We start from the raw sequence: 19,701 nt of genomic DNA on the forward strand, positions 1-19,701 counted from the left end.
GGACATCTGGCTGCTAAGCTGTCTGAGACCTATTCAGAAGCAGGAGAGCAGTGTAGGGTTGGGACTGTGAGCTTGTAGTCCAACCAGAAATGACGGTTCCGCTAGCCAGGGACCCAGTTGTGGTTGGAGGTAGAGGGGAAGCTGTCACCACTACAGGACCATCCACCTTGTTACCAGAGACCACTGTGTGAGTAAGCTGAGACCAGTACTAGAGGAGACTTCTCATCAGCCGGGGATGGTGAAGAAGTGGGAAGACTTCAGCAAGTGCCAAGTCAGGGACCCAGCGGGACAGCAGAGGTGACGCTTGTGGAGCATCAGTGAGTGAAAAGCCAGGAACCTAGCATGTCAGCAGGGGTGAAGCTTGAAGAGTATCTGTGAGTGCCAAGCCAGGGACCCAGCAGGGAAGCGGGGGTGACGCTTGAGGAAGATACTGAGTGCCAACAGTGGAAGAGCTCAGGGGATCCAGTGGCTATTGAATCTGAAGTCTAGTGAGACTGGGAGCTCGTTGAGTGAAGACCCACAGTGAATGATTGTGGGGTAGGCTGAGAACTGTTCGTGTTGATAACAGTTGGATACAATTACAGTTAGTAACTTCTACAAGACTGTTGTGATAGGAGACAGTGTCCCCTACCTATAAAAGATGTGGTGTCCGGCTGGAGGCCTTCACCTATATAGCTGTCTGCCAATTAACATTGCATGTACCCAAGGGTGTCCTGGCCCTAACCCGCTCTCCCACAGTTCTGTTTAAGAGACAATAAATCTCTTTGCACTTAAAAAAAGTGTCTGGCGCCCACCGTTTATCTTGCATTACACCAACCATGCCTTGTAACCCACTCTACACAGAAGGATGTCAGCTGTCCTTGACTCTAGAGGTCACCATTAGGCCTGGGACTTTGCTATATAACATTTGCAATGGTTTGTTAAACCCATCTCTTTTATTGCAAGTGGCATCTGGAACGATTTTACTGAGCCCAGAGCAAATAGCGTGTACATTAGGCATAGCTTACTGCCACAAATTGGTATCCTTAGGACCAGTGGCAGCCCGTAATTCCGGGCACACGGGCGCCGCCCCCACATCCATGTGTCCGGACATGCGGGGTGCCGGACACATGGATTCCAATTTGGGTTTCTCTCTCTTTTTTTTTTTAAGCACGTGATTAGAGCCAGGGGGCTCTAATAGGGTGAGCCCATCTAGTTGTGCAACAATGGTGAATGAATATTCGCTACTGTCACAACGATTCTCCTCCCAGCAAATCAGGAAGCGGGTCTGAGACCCATTTCCCGAATGGCCGTAAGGAGGAGCGTTCCAATTGGCCGAGGGAGGGAGGAGGGAGGAGATGCACGGCAGAAGCCGCTGCACGATGCTCTGGAGGGAAATGCCACACGCGCCATTGATGCGGTAGGTGCCAGGTTCATAACCGACCTCCTGGGGTGGGGTGCTGCCCCCCCCCCCCAACTAAAATTCACCACCAGCCGCCACTGCTTATGACACGTCAAGCGCAACTCACCTCAGTACAGGGGTGAATACAGAGCTGGATCATTTGCTGGGTGATCAAGTGGGTTCCCAGGACACAGTTGCCAATCTTACCATCCACTAAATAACCTAAACTGTTCTAAACAAGCACTGCATTGAGGGTCCTAACAGATTGGCATATCTGTGCAATAAATTCTGTCAGTTAAGGAGTGGATTTAACTTGCCCCAGCCACCTGTCAAAACCAGGCAGTGGCTGTCAGACAGCCCCATACACCCTGTTGCAGCCGCAGAGTTGTGCTCTGCAGCATGGCAAAAAAGGGATCATGTAAGGATCACGTCCTCCATTTTTACCCTCCTCATTGGGCGCCAAACAAGGGTCACATGGGAGGCCTACCTGTGGTGGGTTCTTCTGGGCCACGCTAGTCACTTAGGTTAGGGTCACCATCTCACACATGGGGCACCTCCACGCAAACAAACGACTGAACTCCCTCAATGTAATATTACACCATTACAGTCTCTTGTGCATTTAGAAGGGACACGCAGAGCCAACGCCCTCTCCACCTGTCCAGCATATCACTGCTACCTCACTCACAGTAATGGTATGGGGTCCCGCCATGCACCCAGCGTGAACTCCATGGCTGCATTTTACGCGACTCTTCCTCTTCTGAACCTGTGTACAGGCTGAAGGCCCCAGTGGTGCAGTTCTGCTCCCGTTGGTGGTGGTGGTGGTGGTGAGGGGGGGGGGACCGATTGCACCTGAAGAAGTGCCAACAACATCTTCCTTTGATGCAAGAGGCTATCTCACTGATCACATGTACACGCTTAACAGGCTGCTAGAGAAACCCTTGGCAACCACTGTATGAACTCTTGTACCGCCATCTTCATACTCCAATATGCTAGTGACCAGGCTGTAGACTATGTGCTGGTTACTTGCATTACACCTCTTTAGTAAGTACAGACCAGGAAAAGTCTGACAAAGACAGTCCAAAATAAAGTGCAGACATTTGCCTAAGGCTGCATTCACACAGGATTTCAAATGGCTGCAAAACGCATGACGCATTTGCAATGCTATTACTCCTAAAGGCACCCTGGACGCTCCTCGATTTGCGTGGCAAAAATCGCAATGCTGCCACCCAAAACAACCGTTTTAAGCATTGCTATTGCAGCGCGATTTACCGCACGACAATCAGGGCAAAATCGTGGCACGATTGGGGCGACATTAGAAGTAATGACATCGCAAACATGTCCCGCGTTTTGCAGCCATTTGAAATTGTGGGACGGAATTGCAGCGATTCTGCCCGCAATCATGTGTGAATGCATCCTAACTTTCCTATTCCCCAACTCAGGCTTGTGGCTGCCCCAGCATACCTGCACAGGTAGGAGTATGGTTGCCACCTCATCCCTTTAAACCCAAACACGTTAATTACACAGGTTCTTTGGCTGATTACCCGCTTGCCGACTGTCCACCGCAGTTATACTGCGGCAGAATGGCACAGCAGGCGAATTGCCATCATGGTATGTCGGTACCATAAACGGCCACTAGGGGGCGCGTGCTTGGGGCACACGGAGAACCGGGATCTGTGTGTGTAAACACACAGTTTCCGGTTCTCTGAGGGGAGAACTGACAGATCCTCTGTTCATACAGAGTATGAACAGGCGATCTGTGAGGCTCGGTTCACACGGGGGCGACTTGTCAGGTGACCTAGCCGCCTGACAAGTCGCCTCCTGTTCTGTACAATGGAACCGTTCTAATCGGAGCGACGCAAGTCGCTCCGACTTAGGGGAAAGGTTCCTGTACTACTTTGGGGGCGACTTGCATAGACTTCTATACAGAAGTCGTCTTGCAAGTCGCCCCGGCAGTCGTGTGCAGGTCGCCTCGGTGAGGCGACCTGCAAGTCATGCCGCGTCTAGTGTGAACCGGCACTTAGTTTCCCTGCACAGTCCACATCTCCCTTCAGTTAGAACACTTCCTAGGACACACATTAACCCCTTCACTGCCCCGTAGTGTTAACCCCTTCACTGCCAGCCAGTGACATTTTTACAGTAATCAATGCATTTTTAATCGCACTGATCGCTGTATTAATGCCAATGGTCCCAAAAATGTCCGACATGTCTGCCATAATGTCGCATCACGAAAAAAAAAAAAAAAATTAATAAAAAATGCCATAAAACTATCGCCTATTTTGTAGACGCTATAACTTTTGTGCAAACAAATCAATATACGCTTATTGCAAATTTTTTTTACCAAAAATATGTAGAAGAATACGTATCAGCCTAAACTGAGGAAAAACATTTTTTTTTTTTTTATATATTTTTTGGGGATATTTATTATAGCAAAAAAGTAAAAAATAATGCGTTTTTTTCAAAATTGTCGCTTTTTCGTTTACAGCGCAAAAAATAAAGACCGCAGAGGTGATCAAATACCACCAAAAGAAAGCTCTATTTGTGGGGAAAAAAAGAACGTTAATTTTGTTTGGGAGCCACATCGCACGACCGAATCGCAAAAAGTGCTCTGGTCTTTGCCCAGCCAAATGGTCCGGGGCTGAAGCGGTTAAGGTGGTAATTAAACTCACTTGGTGCCTTATCTGCATTTAATTAGCCCCAGAATTTCATAATTCAAAAGGTGTTCTGGTTTAAAGGGATGAGGTGGCAATTCTAGGTAAGAGTCCATTCTTGGCAAAGTCCATAGTTGGTGTGTTCAGGAGGAACTATAAGTCCCAGTGATACTCCTGGGCAGTGGGTAGTCCAACTTTGGCACTTCACTGGATTTCCAGACACCAGCATGAAACCCCTTAGGCTTTTCCTAGGTCTCCCTGGGCTCGAACCCCCTGCTCCTTTTATATCACACAAAACTAGAGGGTTGGACCCAGCACAGCCCGCCAAAAGAAAACAGAGCACAATTAACTCTCAAATTACCGGCTGGGGCAGCATTAACTATCACCTGCCTACAGGCATATTCAGTAGGCCATGCCACCTGATACTGCACCCAATAGAGGTGAATGGGGCTGCAAGGCATGATGCAACCACACCCAAGGCATGAGTTTGTGTAATGGTAAAGAGGGATTTTATGCTGAAATCAAACAGGTGTTCAGGAGGCAGCACATTGCCTCCTGAATGTCTGCTAATCACTGGCCAGCCCCTGCTGGTAACACAATACATTGTGGCTCATGAGTCAGCAGCTAGATACACATGAAAGGGGTCTACAACTCAAAGGCTGCAACACAGATGGTAAGTATATTGTGACTTCCTTTTATATGCTCTCCCTTGTAGCTCTGATAATCAGTCCATATAGGACCACATATAGAACTAAACAAAAAGGACCCCCCCAACTAACTTGATGCCTAAAGCCATAGAACAAAGAAAAAACACACACACACACAACATAACAAACCACCTTAAAGGCTAACACCATTATATATTTTTTAATCTTTATTATATGTAACATTGTGCCATGCAGACCAACCCCTTCACCCATAAAACACCCTCTCTCTTTGACCTCACAGTCTGTCAGACTTGAAATTGGCATGGCTATACCCGCAGCCAGGGCTTTTTTTCCAGCGGGAACGCGGGGGAACGCAGTTCCGGCACTATCAGCACTGAATGTATGTAATGGCAAGGGGGGCTGGATTGTGTTACAGTGTCTATTGATGCTGGCTGCTGGGGGATCTATTGTTGCTGGAGGTGCTATTTTGTTTGCAGGGGTTTATTGTTGCTAGGGAGGTCTATTGTTGCTGCTGGGGGGCCTATTGTCTCTGGAAGCAATCTATTTATTTTTGCAGGGGGGAGGTCTGTTGTTGCTGGTAGGGGATGTATTGTTGTTGGGGGGATTTACTGTTGAGGGAGCAGTCTATTGTAGCTGGCTGCTGGAGGGACTATTGATGTTGTCTGTGGGTGGGAGATCTGTTGTTGCTGCTGGGGGTCTATTGTTGCTGGAGGGGGGTATTTTTTGCAGGTGGTCCATTGTTGCTGGGCGAGGGGGGGGGGGGGAAATGGAGTCTATTGGTGGCTGCAGGGGATTTTTTTTACTGCTTTTCTTGTTATCATTAACAAATGCCATACAAATTACTTAGTACCACAAATGTTACTTGGTTCTGTAAAAAGGGCAGTATTGGGAGGTGGATAGGGGATGGAACCAAGGAACGGTGGTCAGAGGTGGGTAGGAGCAGAGACAAGGGCTAACTCCGAAAGGCGGAGTTCCTGCACCTATTCTCTGAGAAAAAAAAGCCCTGCCCGCAGCACTCATTCACAGAGATCTTTGAATGAATCAATGGAACACAAGTGTGGTAACCACTGAACTCACAGTCCATTGACACTTCCTTTATCTGAAAGTCCATAACTCGGTAGAAACTTGGAGCTGGAAGAGTGTCTGCAGGTGTCTGGCATTGCACCCATGATCTACTGACCATGGTTAAAATGCTTTGCAGGCTTATTTGCAAAAGAATAATAATAAAATATACAATCCTTCTGCAAATATACATGCAATTTTTTTTTTTTTTGCAAAAGGTGAACTTAGCCAAACCATGGCTACAGCGCAGTCGTCCAGTTCTGGAACATCCTCCCAGAACCACGCCACCCGCTGCGGCATGCTCTGTGGCCGCTGTGTGCTTCTGACACAGCAGTCTTTTACCACGTGATCAGCTGTGTCGGCATTCCTTTCCTCACACTGTCACAGCATGCAGAGAGGGGAGCAGGTAACTGGCAAGTGTGAAAGGGGATATCTACACAGATAATCAAGGGGGGTGGGGGGGCGTGCAATTGTCATTCAATATGTGACAGCGCTGAAAATTGTCATGGGCAGGAAGGGGGTGAAAGTGCCCGGCTTGCAAGTGGTAAACCCTAACCCAAATTTTGTTTAAAGCTCATTAATGCCGTTAGTTATAAATTGTGAACGTTCTGGGTAGCATTATTCAAATAGTACCTTATGATAAGGATTCTAAAAAGCTTCAGTACGTTTCCCAAATTTCTGCTATTTGCATCCATATGATCAGGACCTTAATCTCAGGTTATGAAGACCATTGATGCACAAACATTATTACGCGTAATGTGTGCTTACCAGCAAAGTACTGATCTATAGTAACGCACTGATTCAGTTCTTCCATCATGTCCCAGTCTTGTAAAGCAGTTGATAAATGAAGATGTTCATACTTGCTTCTATTAGCTAAGTGTAACATCATTATTGTGAGAGCAATCTAGTGTTGGTCAGCAGTCTTTGATGACCAGGTGTTTTAATGGTCACATGTAGATCCCTCCCCTTCACACTTAAAGGGTCAGTCTGAATTCAACTGTCAGAGTTGGCATAAAATTTGAAAATAATTCTTGCTAAAAGATAGACATGTGTTATTGAGGAATTATGTAACATTTGGTTTTGCTATATAACAAAACCAAATGCATATTTCTCCTTTTTTAAATAACAGTATAACAATAAAGAAGAATGTGACAATCCCCCTAAACTTTTAGAAATATTTATATAATATAAATATATATTTACAAAAAATCAGTCAATTATTTTCCTTAAATATTTGGCATATTTACAGTGGACCTCTAAGGCTGCATTCACTTCACCTTAGCTCTCTGCAAACATGAGCAAAGACGCATGTTTTTGCATGCTCTTGGAAATGCGTGAAAAACGTGCAACGTGCTTGCGGTGGCATTATTTCTTAATGGCACTCCAAATGTGGGTAGCACTTACGCGATGATGAATAGTGCAAAAACATGCAAGGTTCACTGCCAAAAACAAACTGCAGGAGCTACTTTAGAGTTTGACTCATATAGGGCAGCTCATTCAAGTGAATGGCCTGCCTTATGCTGTCCTGCAAAAAAAAAATGAATGAATCGGGCTTAAACTTAAGGCTACTTTCACACTGAGGCGGGCAGGTGCTGGCGGTAAAGCGGCGCTATATTTAGCGCCGCCTTACCGTCATTTTAGCGGCGCTATTCGGCCGCTGGCGGGGCAGTTTTAACCCCTGCTAGTGGCCGAAAAAGGGTCAAAACCGCCCGCAAAGCGCCGCTGCAGCGGCACTTTGCCGGCGGGTTTGCAGCGCTGCCCCATTGTTTTCAATGGGAAGGGGCGCTTTAGGAGCGGTAAATACACTGCTCCTATAGAACTGCAAAGATGCGGCTTGCAGGACTTTTTTGACCCCCCTGCAAGCGCACCGCTCCAGTGTGAAAGCCCTCGGGGCTTTCACATTAGAGTGAATTGAGCGGCTCTTTCAGGGCTCTGTGCAGGCGCTATTTTTAGCACTTAACGCCTGCAAAGCGCCTCCGTGTGAAAGCGGCCTTAAAATGACTGGTTACATCTCTTTCCCAACTGCTGACACTTCAGCAGGTATAAACGAATCCACCCTTGATTACACTCACCTGGCCTAAAATACCAAACTGACAAAACCTGGGATCTCTTATGGCCCGTACACACGATCCGAATATCGGGTGACAGATTGTCTGTTTTTTTTGTATTCTAGTTGCATATCAAAAATGGAGAGTTTACTAAAGCCCTGGTTCACATTGATGCTACTTTGAAGTCGCGCTACTTAACTTGAAGTAGCACGATTTCAAAGTAGCAAGGTCAGCATGATTTCAGGTGCTACTTGATAGACATCCATGTGGCTTCATACACAGATGTCTATTGAAGTCGCACCTGAAATCGGCAAAAGTAGTGCAGGAACTACTTTTGCAAATCGGTGCAGAGACGCAAAATTGGTGTCGCACCAACTGGAACAGTGCCATTGCCTCCAATAGGCTGCGACTTGTCATGCAATTTGATCTCTCATCGCATTACAAATCGCTCCAATGTGAACCTAGGCAAAGTGATGAAAATTCTCATACAACAGAATAAGAAATCAGAAGTGATGTCATGTGTTGTACTGTATTTCTATTGTATTTTCAGACGACAACTGTACTGATTAAACAAAAATCGTACGATCTGGCATCGTATGAGAACATTTTTTGCGTTTCTCCGATCGGATAATATCACATGAACTGTGTGATCGGCTCTCAAAAGCTCTGTACTAATGATCCAATTAGGCCCCTTTCACACGGGACGGATCCGTGTTGATCCGCCCCGTGTTTATCCGCTGCTCAGCGGGGATCGCTTCGTTTTCCCCAGCTGAGCAGGCAGATGACAGGGCGGGACCCGCACTCTGTGCAGGGACCGCCCTGTCAGATCTCCGCTCTCCCCTATGGGGGATCGGAGGAACACGGACCGTCTGTCCGTGTTCATCCGATCCGCTCTGCAGACGGATAGAAAAATAGGATTTTCTTCCGTCCGCAGAATCGGACGAGAGCGGAGCCGGACAACATCGGGTGTTAGCGGATGTACATCTGCTGACACCCGCTATCCCATAGGGATGCATGTATGTCCGTATTTCATCCGAAAACGGATGGATGAAATATGGACATACTGTCCGCATGTGTGAAAGGGGCCTTATTGTCCGATCGATTCGAAAGCGGTATTTTTCTTCAGATTTTCGGGTGGTGTGTTTACGGGCCATTAAGCTGGCCATACATGATCAATTTTCTTGTAAAATTTTCCTTTTGATTTATCTTAAACTATGCAGTGCAAAGGCCTGCCTAATTGGATACAATTGAAAGTTGTTTAGTTTTAACCTCATATATGTTTTTTGGTAAATCTAAAGAAAACTTGTACAAGCATATTGAACATGTATGGCCAGTCTTAGCCCTCGTTTATATTGGAGCGACTTGTCGTGTGATTTGACAGGTCAAATCGCATGACAAGTTGCACCCTAATATCGCCAATGGCCATGTTCAAATCGGTGCGATGCCGCATCAATTTGAAAAAGTAGTTCCTGTACTACTTTTGCCAATTTTGGGTGCGACTTGCATAGACATCTGTGCAAGAAGCCACACAGATGTCTTCAAAGTTGTAACTGAAGTAACACTGACATGCGGCTTTGAAATTGTGCGATTTCAGATGAAGTTGCACGATTTTAAAGCTGCATTTAATGTGATTGAGGTGTTAGGCCTGATTCACATCGGTGCGACAGGCACTCCGACTTTGCAGCACATGTGGCATCTGAAGTCCCACCCCATTCAGTGCAATGGAACTCTTCTATTAGAAGTGACTTGAGTTGCTCCGACTTAGAAAAAGGTTACTGCAGTACTTTTGGTGCGACTTTGGCATGACTTGCATTGACTTTTATTAAAGATTCAAGTCGTATGTAAGTTGTGCCAAAGTCGCGCTGGGATTCGGTTTCAAAGTCGTGTGATCCGAGGCTAATTCAGAAAAATAGAGACAGAATCAGGCCTCATATTAAATAGTGAAACTGATTTTTGGGACTTTAAATGAAGGCGTGACCTGGTAAGGTCAGTTCTTCCATCCCACGGGACTTTAAATGAAACTGTGGCCCGGTAGGGTCACAGATTTCCATCCCTGTCATATTCAAAAGGGGGGAGAATGCAAGGGGGCGGGACTTTAAATGAAGCATGTGGTAGCAAAAGCATCATATGGTGAAACATAAAAGGGAGTTTATTGGTTGCCATCAGATAAAGACAGGGTACAATAATAAATATACATATACAGGGTAGTAATGCATGGATAATATAGTACATCTCAATCATGTCTTAAATATCACAAGAATTGACAAGCAATATTGTATATCACAGAGAATGGCAAGCACAGGGCTGGTGCAAGAACTTTTGACACCCTAGGCAAAATCTAATTTTGCCGGCCCCATTGGCTCCACCCCTGACTGCACCCCCTTTGCCCTGCTCATGTGAAAGGAGGTGGCGCTATACAGGTAACATCGGCTCTGCTTTATCTAGCGCTGGCTCCAGTGCTGCACTGCTCCTCTAATTACACTACCGGTCTGCCTGAGACTGAGCTAGTTACATGCTGCAGCAAACCAGCAGTGCACCCTAGGCGGTTGCCTAGTTTGCCTAGTGGTAGCACCAGCCCTGGGCAAGCAACAACTTTCCAAAGTGCACCAAATATATCATAAGAGTAAGATGATAAAATATAATAATGCCTGCAGAGACTCAAGCCTCTTGGATCTTAAGGTGGGGTATATGGTTAAGCTGGTAAAGCTATATGGATATAGGGTGGCAAGGCATAAGGCAGCTCTACGCGTTTCGTGGCTGAAGGGCCACTCATCAGGAGCCAGCACTTGATGTTTCTAAAAATAGAAATATTAGCATTAACTTGAATAATGATTAAAGTGAAGTGAATGCATGGGTAGGCGGGGGTGAAACTGAAAAAAAACCCCAACAAAACCCCAGTGCATTCTAACTTACTCGGATTCAAAAAAGATGGAGGTGTGGTGTCGGACGGCACGAGCCATCCAGGCGCACTCCCCACCGGGAGCCGCAGCGGGCAGACCTGCAACGGCGCCCCAAAAGCGCCAACCAGAACGGGCACGGAACCAGGCAACCTGAGTGTGAGGTGAAAAGTAAGGTGAGCAGAAGTGTTAATGGGGGAAAAGATGAGGTGAAGAAACAGAGGAAAAGTGGGGGGGGGGGAACAGGGGGGAGAAAAGGTGAGGGTAGAAGGTGAAAAATGACACTGCAGGGTGATGGAAGAAATAAGTGAAAGGAAGCAAGAATTTCCATCGTGGGTGGAAAGAAACAAAGAAGTGTGAAAAACAAGTGTGGTGGTAGTAAAATGGATACCTGTGATAAGACTGGAGTGGTTGGGAAGAAAAAGAACCTAGATGTATGTTGTCTTAGTGAGGGGTAGAATCGTGTGCCGAGCACCGTCCGGAAGGCGCCAATGTAGGCGCCGCAACAGGACCGCCCACTGACGTCACGGCGCATAGCGTGGCAGGGGGAGGGGCAGGACGTGCCGGGCGGGATGTCCGGCCAGCCCGCACTCACAAACCCCCAGTGTGCTTGCGAGCGTAGCTCCCACGTGTCATGGCGCGACGGCGCCCAGACAGGCGCCGCACGTCAGACACTTGATGCGTAGTGGCGGTGCCCCCACCCCCCCAGAGACATCGGGGGCGGGGAGTGGGAGGAGGCCCGCCAGACACATCACAGCTCCCGGGTAGGAAAATAGAACCAGACGGCAAGTTTAACCGACCCGACCTCACACCGCCACCAGATGAACCGAAACACACTAGCAGATACAATAAAAGTGAAAGGAGATTGTAGCAATTAAAAAAGTGTTCCGAATTAATAATAATGTTTCTATAGATAATCCCATAAAAAAGTAAATCTCCAAGGGCACTTCTTAGAATCAAACTTAGTTGCAGAGTGGGTAACAGAGGCCATAAAATTAGGCTGAAAATTTATAAACATACCACATGTTTCCATCCCTAAATCTAATATTAAATAGCGAAACTGATTTTTGGGACTTTAAATGAAGGCGTGACCTGGTAAGGTCAGTTCTTCCATCCCACGGACTTTAAATGAAACTGTGGCCCGGTAGGGTCACAGATTTCCATCCCTGTCATATTCAAAAGGGGGGGAGAGAGCAAGGGGGCAGGACTTTAAATGAAGCATGTGGTAGCAAAAGCATCATATGGTGAAACATAAAAGGGAGTTTATTGGTTGCCATCAGATAAAGACAGGGTACAATAATAAATATACATATACAGGGTAGTAATGCATGGATAATATAGTAATATAGTACGTCTCTATCATGTCTTAAATATCACAAGAATTGACAAGCAATATTGTATATCACAGAGAATGGCAAGCAACAACTTTCCAAAGTGCACCAAATATATCATAAGAGTAAGATGATAAAATATAATAATGCCTGCAGAGACTCGAGCCTCTTGGATCTTAAGGTGGGGTATATGGTTAAGCTGGTAAAGCTATATGGATATACGGAGGCAAGGCATAAGGCACTCTACGCGTTTCGTGGCTGAAGGGCCACTCATCAGGAGCCAGCACTTGATGTTTCTAAAAATAGAAATATTAGCATTAACTTGAATAATGATTAAAGTGAAGTGAATGCATGGGTAGGCGGGGGTGAAACTGAAAAAAACCCCCAACAAAACCCCAGTGCACTCTAACTTACTCGGATTCAAAAAAGATGGAGGTGTGGTGTCGGGCAGCACGAGCCATCCAGGCGCACTCCCCACCGGGAGCCGCAGCGGGCAGACCTGCAATGGCGCCCCAAAAGTGCCAACCAGAACGGGCACAGAACCAGGCAACCTGAGTGTGAGGTGAAAAGTAAGGTGAGCAGAAGTGTTAATGGGGGAAAAGATGAGGTGAAGAAACAGAGGAAAAGTAGGGGGGGGGAAACAGGGGGGAGAAAAGGTGAGGGTAGAAGGTGAAAAATGACACTGCAAGGTGATGGAAGAAATAAGTGAAAGGAAGCAAGAATTGCCATCGTGGGTGGAAAGAAACAAAGAAGTGTGAAAAACAAGTGTGGTGATAGTAAAATGGATACCTGTGATAAGACTGGAGTGGTTGGGAAGAAAAAGAACCTAGATGTATGTTGTCTTAGTGAAGGGAAGCCTCGTGTGCTGAGCACCGTCCGCAACAGGACTGCCCACTGACATCACGCCGCATGTTTCACCATATGATGCTTTTGCTACCACATGCTTCATTTAAAGTCCCGCCCCCTTGCTTTCTCCCCCCCCTTTAGAATCAGGCCTCATTCACACTGGCAATGACATACATGTATTTTTATATATGTACACACATACATATGACATTTCTAAATGCATGTAACAATCTTAAATGGTATAATTTACACTATACATTTAGATGCAGTCAGTTTAGCTGTTAAAGAAAATAGAATTCTGGTATCTTCAGGGGCAGATTAGATACTGTGAGTGTGTCTAAACACATGAAATGCATGTACATTTAAATGCAGGAGAACTTGATCTAGGAAGTATAAAGTTTGTAATATTCTTCTTTGTTTAATTCAAATGCAGGCAGCTAGGGAAGATGTAGCTGGTTTACCACAGAGATCATGAAGAACTGGAAGGTCCCCGATGATCTCTGTGGTACAGGAGACAGGAAGCGACGTCACTTCCGTTTTCCCGGATGTAAACAGTGCCATTTTTAAATGACCAAATCATCTGAACATACCGATCTTTGTGTGATCAGATGCTTTTTGTGCAGAGGAGAGGTCTAGAGTCTAATAGACCCCAGATCTCTACCTATTGCTGTTACAAGTGATGTTTACATTCCTTCCTTGTAACAGCAATAAAAGTGTTAAAAAAATGTAAATGTGTACGCGGGAGGGAGAGGAGGAGAAGCGGCTGTCAGCTGAAAAACTATACAGGGAGTTTGGTGCTCACAGCTGTCCCCCGCCACACTGATCAACTCCAGCTGTGAACCAGGATTGCCCTGCAGCCGGGAGATTGCGCAGCACCCGTGGGTGTCCGGAAGCCGCAGCCAAAATGTGGGGGACCCCCGCACCTCGTGGTAGACTTGGGATATCTGAGAGGCAGCTGCAGCTAGGAGGGCTGGCAGGGCCTGAAGAAGTGGTACTGGGATTAGTAGCCACATGGGAGAGCTAGCATTGGGACTACCTTTAATTTAAGTAAGCTTAACTGTAATTTTCTTTCAAGATCAAATCAATATTATTTTGATCTGTTGTCGCGGGGCCCTTAAATGGCGTGGAGCCCATAGGACGGTACCTACTCTGCCTATTTGGTAATCCAGCACTGTGAGCACTAGGTTTGCTAACTTTTTACTTGTCCAATGAGCTCTGTTTATTTAAAATCCTTTTGGGGTACAGATATGACATATGGAGGTCCGGCCCTAGTATCGAGTAGGGCTTTATTCAGGACACCAACTCTGCATTTAAGGGATTTTAAGGGGGTGTGGGTATTTTTAGTGAGCGTTCACCAAGCAATGTGTAGAGTCGGAATTTAGATTTATTAGTTGTTCAGTTAGTAGGATCCGGGTCAGATAGATCTGGCATGTGTAATAGTTAGCCTTCAGTTTCTGGTTCTGTCTCAGTTATTTAGCAATACTTTTTGTAATAATATGTGTCCTTATGTTTATCATTATCATTGGCTTACATTGAACCTTTCATTAGGTGCTAGCAGGCAATGGCTTCTTCGTAGTTCGATATTCCGCAGAGGTATCCTTCGGTGCATATTTGTGGGAGAGTGCTATAATTGTGGTTCCAATTTCTCAAGCCTTTTTTGACAAATATCCTGTATAATTTATTATATATCATATTTTATTAATATGGGGGCTGTGTAGCCCCTCTAGTGGTTACACCTTTTTGTTAGTTATGAAGCAGGGTGGTCCCTTTGACATTTGCTATGTATATATGAGCTATAACATCTATACCTAGTATGAGCAGTCGGTATGTGGATGTTGTACTGATGACAATCTTTTTACGGTCCTACTAACAGTATAGGCTTGAGAGAATTTATATTATATTTATTTACAGATTTTTCATCTATTGTGATCCATTTTTTCTGGCTAATTCTCAAAAAAAAAAAAAAAAAAAAAAAAAAGTTTATTTTTTGCTAATTTTTATGATTTTTTTTTTAATATTTTTTATCAAATTATATTTCTTAATTCTTTTCACTTTGGATGGATGCCTCTATATGACTATATATAGCACAAACTAATTGATTTTTAACCTATTCGCTTTTAAATTCTAATTAACTTATTAATTTTTTATTCAATTTTATTTTTGGGCAAAACCTGACGGTTTTTATGTGTGTCTGTGAGCTGCTTTCAGCCCTAATCAATTTGCCACCTCCCCTATGCTATCAGTCCCTTCTACAGGATTGCGTACAGGTTAGTGGAGGGGACAGCTGATAGCAGGCAGGGATGGTTGCGTGTGGGGAGCGCACAAGTATTGGTACGCGCGCACCCTATACTAGCAATTAGGCAACCTCACGGCGGCTGGAAGCAGCGGGTGGAACGCAAACACACCCGCGCTTCCGGGCCACGTGAGGCGATCGCAGGTATCCCCGCGGCGATCGAGTCCGCAGGACCCGCGACCCGAATCACGGAGCTCTTGGCCGGCGGCACGCACGCAATAGCATGGCGGGGAATTCAATGGGACTTACAGGTATGCCCATTTGCCCAGCCGTGCCATTCTGCCGACGTACATCGGCGTGCGCTGGTCGGAAAGTGGTTAATAAAGCTTTACCAGTGGTAATGCACTAGGTCGGTGCGCCCTCCTTCTTTTTTTGTCTCCCTTTAGTCCATGAATACCCATTGTTCTGAGGAGGGCTGCAAGACAGCAGGCATTACTTCATAAAGTTGGTCACACCACATACTAAGTCACTGGATACCTGAGCGCAGGAGCGATTTCTACTGTTTTTTGCCTACAGTCAACCATGGTGGTGGGAGTGTCATGGTCTGGGGCTGCATGAGTGCTGCCGACACTGGGGAGCTACAGTTCATTTAGGGGACACTGAATGGCAACATGCTCTGCTTCAACATACTGAAGCAGAGCATTATGCCCTTCCTTCGGAGACGGGGCCGCAAGGCAGTACTGCAACATAATGACCCCAAACACACCTCCAAGATGACAACTGCCTTGCTAAAGAAGCTGGGGGTAAAGGTGAGGGACTGGCCAAGCATGTCTCCTGACCTAAACTCTATTGAGCATTTATGGGACATCCTCAAACAGGAGGTGGAGGAGCGCAAGGTCTCTAACATCCACCAGCTCTGTGATGTCATCATGGAGGAATGGAAGAGGACTCCAGTAGCAACCTATGAAGCTCTGGTGAACTCCATGCCCAAGAGGGTTAAGGCAGTGCTGGAAAATAATGGTGGCCACACAAAATATTGACACTTTGGGCCCAATTTGGACATTTTTACTTAGGGGTGTACTCACTTTTGTTGCCAGCGGTTTAGACATTAATGGCTGTGTGTTGAGTTATTTTGAGGGGACAGCAAATTTACACTGTTATACAAGCTGTACACTCACTACTTTACATTGTAGCAAAGTGTCATTTCTTCAGTGTTGTCACATGAAAAGATATAATAAAACATTTACAAATATGTGAGGGGTGTACTCACTCACTTATGTGAGATACTATGTGTGTATATATGTATGTATGTGTATGTGTATATATATATATATATATATATATATATATCATATATACACACACACACACACACATGTACGTATATATGTAGTGCTGGTAGATTTTGATCTACCGCTGATAGGTAAATCTAGTGGGTTACTTATTATAGGAAGTTATATTTGCCTCTGTTCCAGCTTGGCTGACGTTGCGTTTAGTTCCACACTGTGCCGGTGGGTGTCATTGTCGCCATTGGCCAGTGTTGGAAAAGCAACGTGTTGAAGCGTATGAGTGCTCCTCTGTCCCGGAGATAACTCGGTAGAGGTGGTCCTCTGGGTTGCATTCTGGGAGAGGGTATTTATGGGACAGACGCCATGTTCTGGGGTTCGTTTTCAGCCACCTGCTGGCCCTCCTGGCCAACAGGTATGTGTTAAGAGTACCACCTCGTGCTCGTTCTGGAGGCCCACGTCACTGCGGCGTGTGGGTGGGCCCAGAAGCCTGTCTTGGGCCTACCACAGCAGCAGAGGAATGGTCCTGAGCTGTCTATCCTGAGTGAAGAAGCTGGACAACCGAGAAGATCCCAGGGGAGGACCCGTCATGGAAGGGCCTGGTGACTCGCTTGGAGGACGTATCCTGAAGTAGTCTTACTGCATAGTACTGCCGGGTTGGCTTAAAGGGGTTGTAAAGGTATACATTCTATGCATTAAGGTGAAAAAAACTTTTGACAATACCGCCGCCCCCAGCCCCCCCGTTTTACTTACCTGACACCTCGAAACTCGGCCGCTCGCTCCCGACCGCCATTCAGCCGATCAGACTGGTCGCTGATTGGCTATAGTGGATGGATTGAAAGCAGCGCAGCCATTGGCTCGCGCTGCTGTCAATCACATCCAATGACGCGGCGCGCCGGGGGCGGGGCCGAGTGATACAGCGAGCGGCTATAGCCGCCGGCTGTATCACGGGAGCGCGCCCGCAATAACTAATCACCATGCGAGGGAGCTCGCATTAAGGTGGTTAGTTATTGCGGGGAGGAGCTGAGACAGCCGCCGAGGGACCCCAGAAGAGCAGGTTCGGGGCCACTCTGTGCAGAACGAGCTGCACAGTGAAGGTAAGTATAACATGTTTGTTATTTAAAAAAAAAAAAAAATTTACCTTTACAAACCCTTTAAAGGTTCAAGTACTGTGTCTGACATTCATCACAAACCATTACATCCTGTGACAGAGGATGGTACGGGTTTTATTTCAAACAAGTCTGTGGCAGAGACTTTTGTTCGTGCTACGTACTGGCTGCTAGACAAGTGAGAGAGGTCTATCCAGGCGGGCAAAGATTGAATCCCACAAGGGGAGCATATTCAACTACAAGTGTTCAATTACAAAGAATGTTCTGAAGAATACTAAGGAAAGGTATTTGAGCTTCCCTGCAGCTTTCCTTCTGCCTCTTTCCTGCTACTTCCTTTTATTTGTTCATTAAAGCATTGGAAAACCTACTTAAGAGTTTGGTGCTTATCGTCCAGAGGTAAACTCAACGGAACCCTAGACCTGGTGTCGGTGAAACAGAGGTATCGAGAGTGAAGGTAACAAGCCCGCTTTAAACCAGCAGCTCCACCGAGAGTTAGTGCTGCATGTGGGGGCGTCGTCCGGGATTTGTTGGCCGTCAATTCTCGCAACCTAGAGAGGTGTTTCACCGGGAGTTTACGGTGAGAGCTGGACTTTGTCAATTTCTCAGGAAAAGAAGAGGTTAAAAGTTGCAGGACTTTATTTCTGACTGCGTAGGCGGTGGGCGCCAGTAAAAGCCCGGGAGCTACGTGATCAGAAGAACAAGTGGGAGGAGCCTACCCTACTTGATACCACATGGGACGCGTGTATGTGTTTTACGCCAGAGAAGAAGAGAGGCCTCGTGATCGTGCTGAGAAGATCAGAGTGTGGCCATGTCTTCTTCAGTGATGCAGCCAATTATGGGACCAAGAATGTTCCCTGCGAGCACTGTGTCGAGTACTGTGCTGACCGGAACCCTGCTTACAGATACCAGTATTCGTCTGAAGCCGCAGGGGAGGTTTGTTCTCTATACCGCCAGAGATATCGAAGGGCTGGGCATGATTTGCCACAAATGTGAAGGACTGGCCGTACATCTCCGTCCATTTGTTCGCTGCCCGCAATGTGGAGAATATCTGTTTGTGGTGGAGCAACCTACCATGTCGCCCCGTGCTTATCGAATGGATTGGGCCACAGGTATCGCCACAATAGAAGCTGCTACTGCTGCGGAAAGAGAACGGCAGGCCGTGACCTTGCCTGTTGTTGCCGAGAATGTTCCATTGAGAGACACTGCTGTTGCCGTCTCATCAGCGGACATTACGTTAATTTCTACGTCCACCACACCTACAGAAGAAGGTGGGATATGTGAAGGCTTCTCGTGGCCGTGGTCGAGGACTACCCCAGAGACTACCCGAACTGGATCCAACAAAGTCCACGACAGGAACGGGTGAACAATTGATGGGAAATGTATCTGGGACTGTAAATAAATATCTGCCAGCAGAAGAGCTGGGAGATTCGGAGATAGAATCCATGTCGGATCTCTCCGGTGATGATGACCTGTTTGAGACTGTCACAAGAGCTGTTATGGGCCCAAGGCGAAGATGTCGCCTCTGCTATGACTTTCCCTGAATGGACAGTCCTGAGTTCTGGGAAGACGTCACCTTGTGTGGAGCCACACAGCACTGTAAATGAGACATTGTCAAAAGTTGCTAGTTCACTTCAGACACCGGCTGGGTCTATGGTGAGCAAATCATTGAATTCATGTGTGCCTCCTGGTATGGGGAAAAATAGATCCTTACCGAAACTTGCACGTTTGCAGAGAATGTTGAACAAGCGTGTAGCTACGGAATATGGTTTGGAGTTCCCTTATGTCCCTCAGGACATAATGCAAGTGATTGAAGCTAACTGGGAGCTTTGGTACAGTGAAGCTGTTTGGGACTATTTGTCTGTGCCTAAGCCTTTCCGAAAGACTGGATGTTCTGTTAAAATGGATGAATGTTACAGTAGATGTTTTATGCACTGGAATTTCAGTCGGCACATCTATGCTGACAGAGTGGTCACCCGCAGGTCTGGAAAAGATGACGTATATTTCATCACTACAGTGGATAAACTTGGAAAAGCACTGACATTGCCAGATCCCTGGTTTTATTGGTAATTATGGACAAAGGAACTTTGGGGTAGTTAGTGTCAGTATATAGAGATCTTCGTGGTCAAGATCTGAATGCTCATCTCAGTGTTTCAAATCCAAGGACTTCTTTTTGCTAGCCGGATTTCTTTCAT

General features: G+C 46.3%; 1 protein-coding gene across 1 annotated transcript in view; it reads right to left on the minus strand.

Annotated features, from left to right (window-relative positions):
- FOXR1 (forkhead box R1) overlaps positions 1–19,701 on the minus strand; it is a 45,168-nt gene that overhangs the window by 13,830 nt on the left and 11,637 nt on the right. The gene's annotated exons all lie outside the window — the stretch shown is intronic.

This window comes from Aquarana catesbeiana, linkage group LG10 (genome assembly GCF_042186555.1).
Source record: "Aquarana catesbeiana isolate 2022-GZ linkage group LG10, ASM4218655v1, whole genome shotgun sequence".
Classification (NCBI taxonomy): domain Eukaryota; kingdom Metazoa; phylum Chordata; class Amphibia; order Anura; family Ranidae; genus Aquarana; species Aquarana catesbeiana.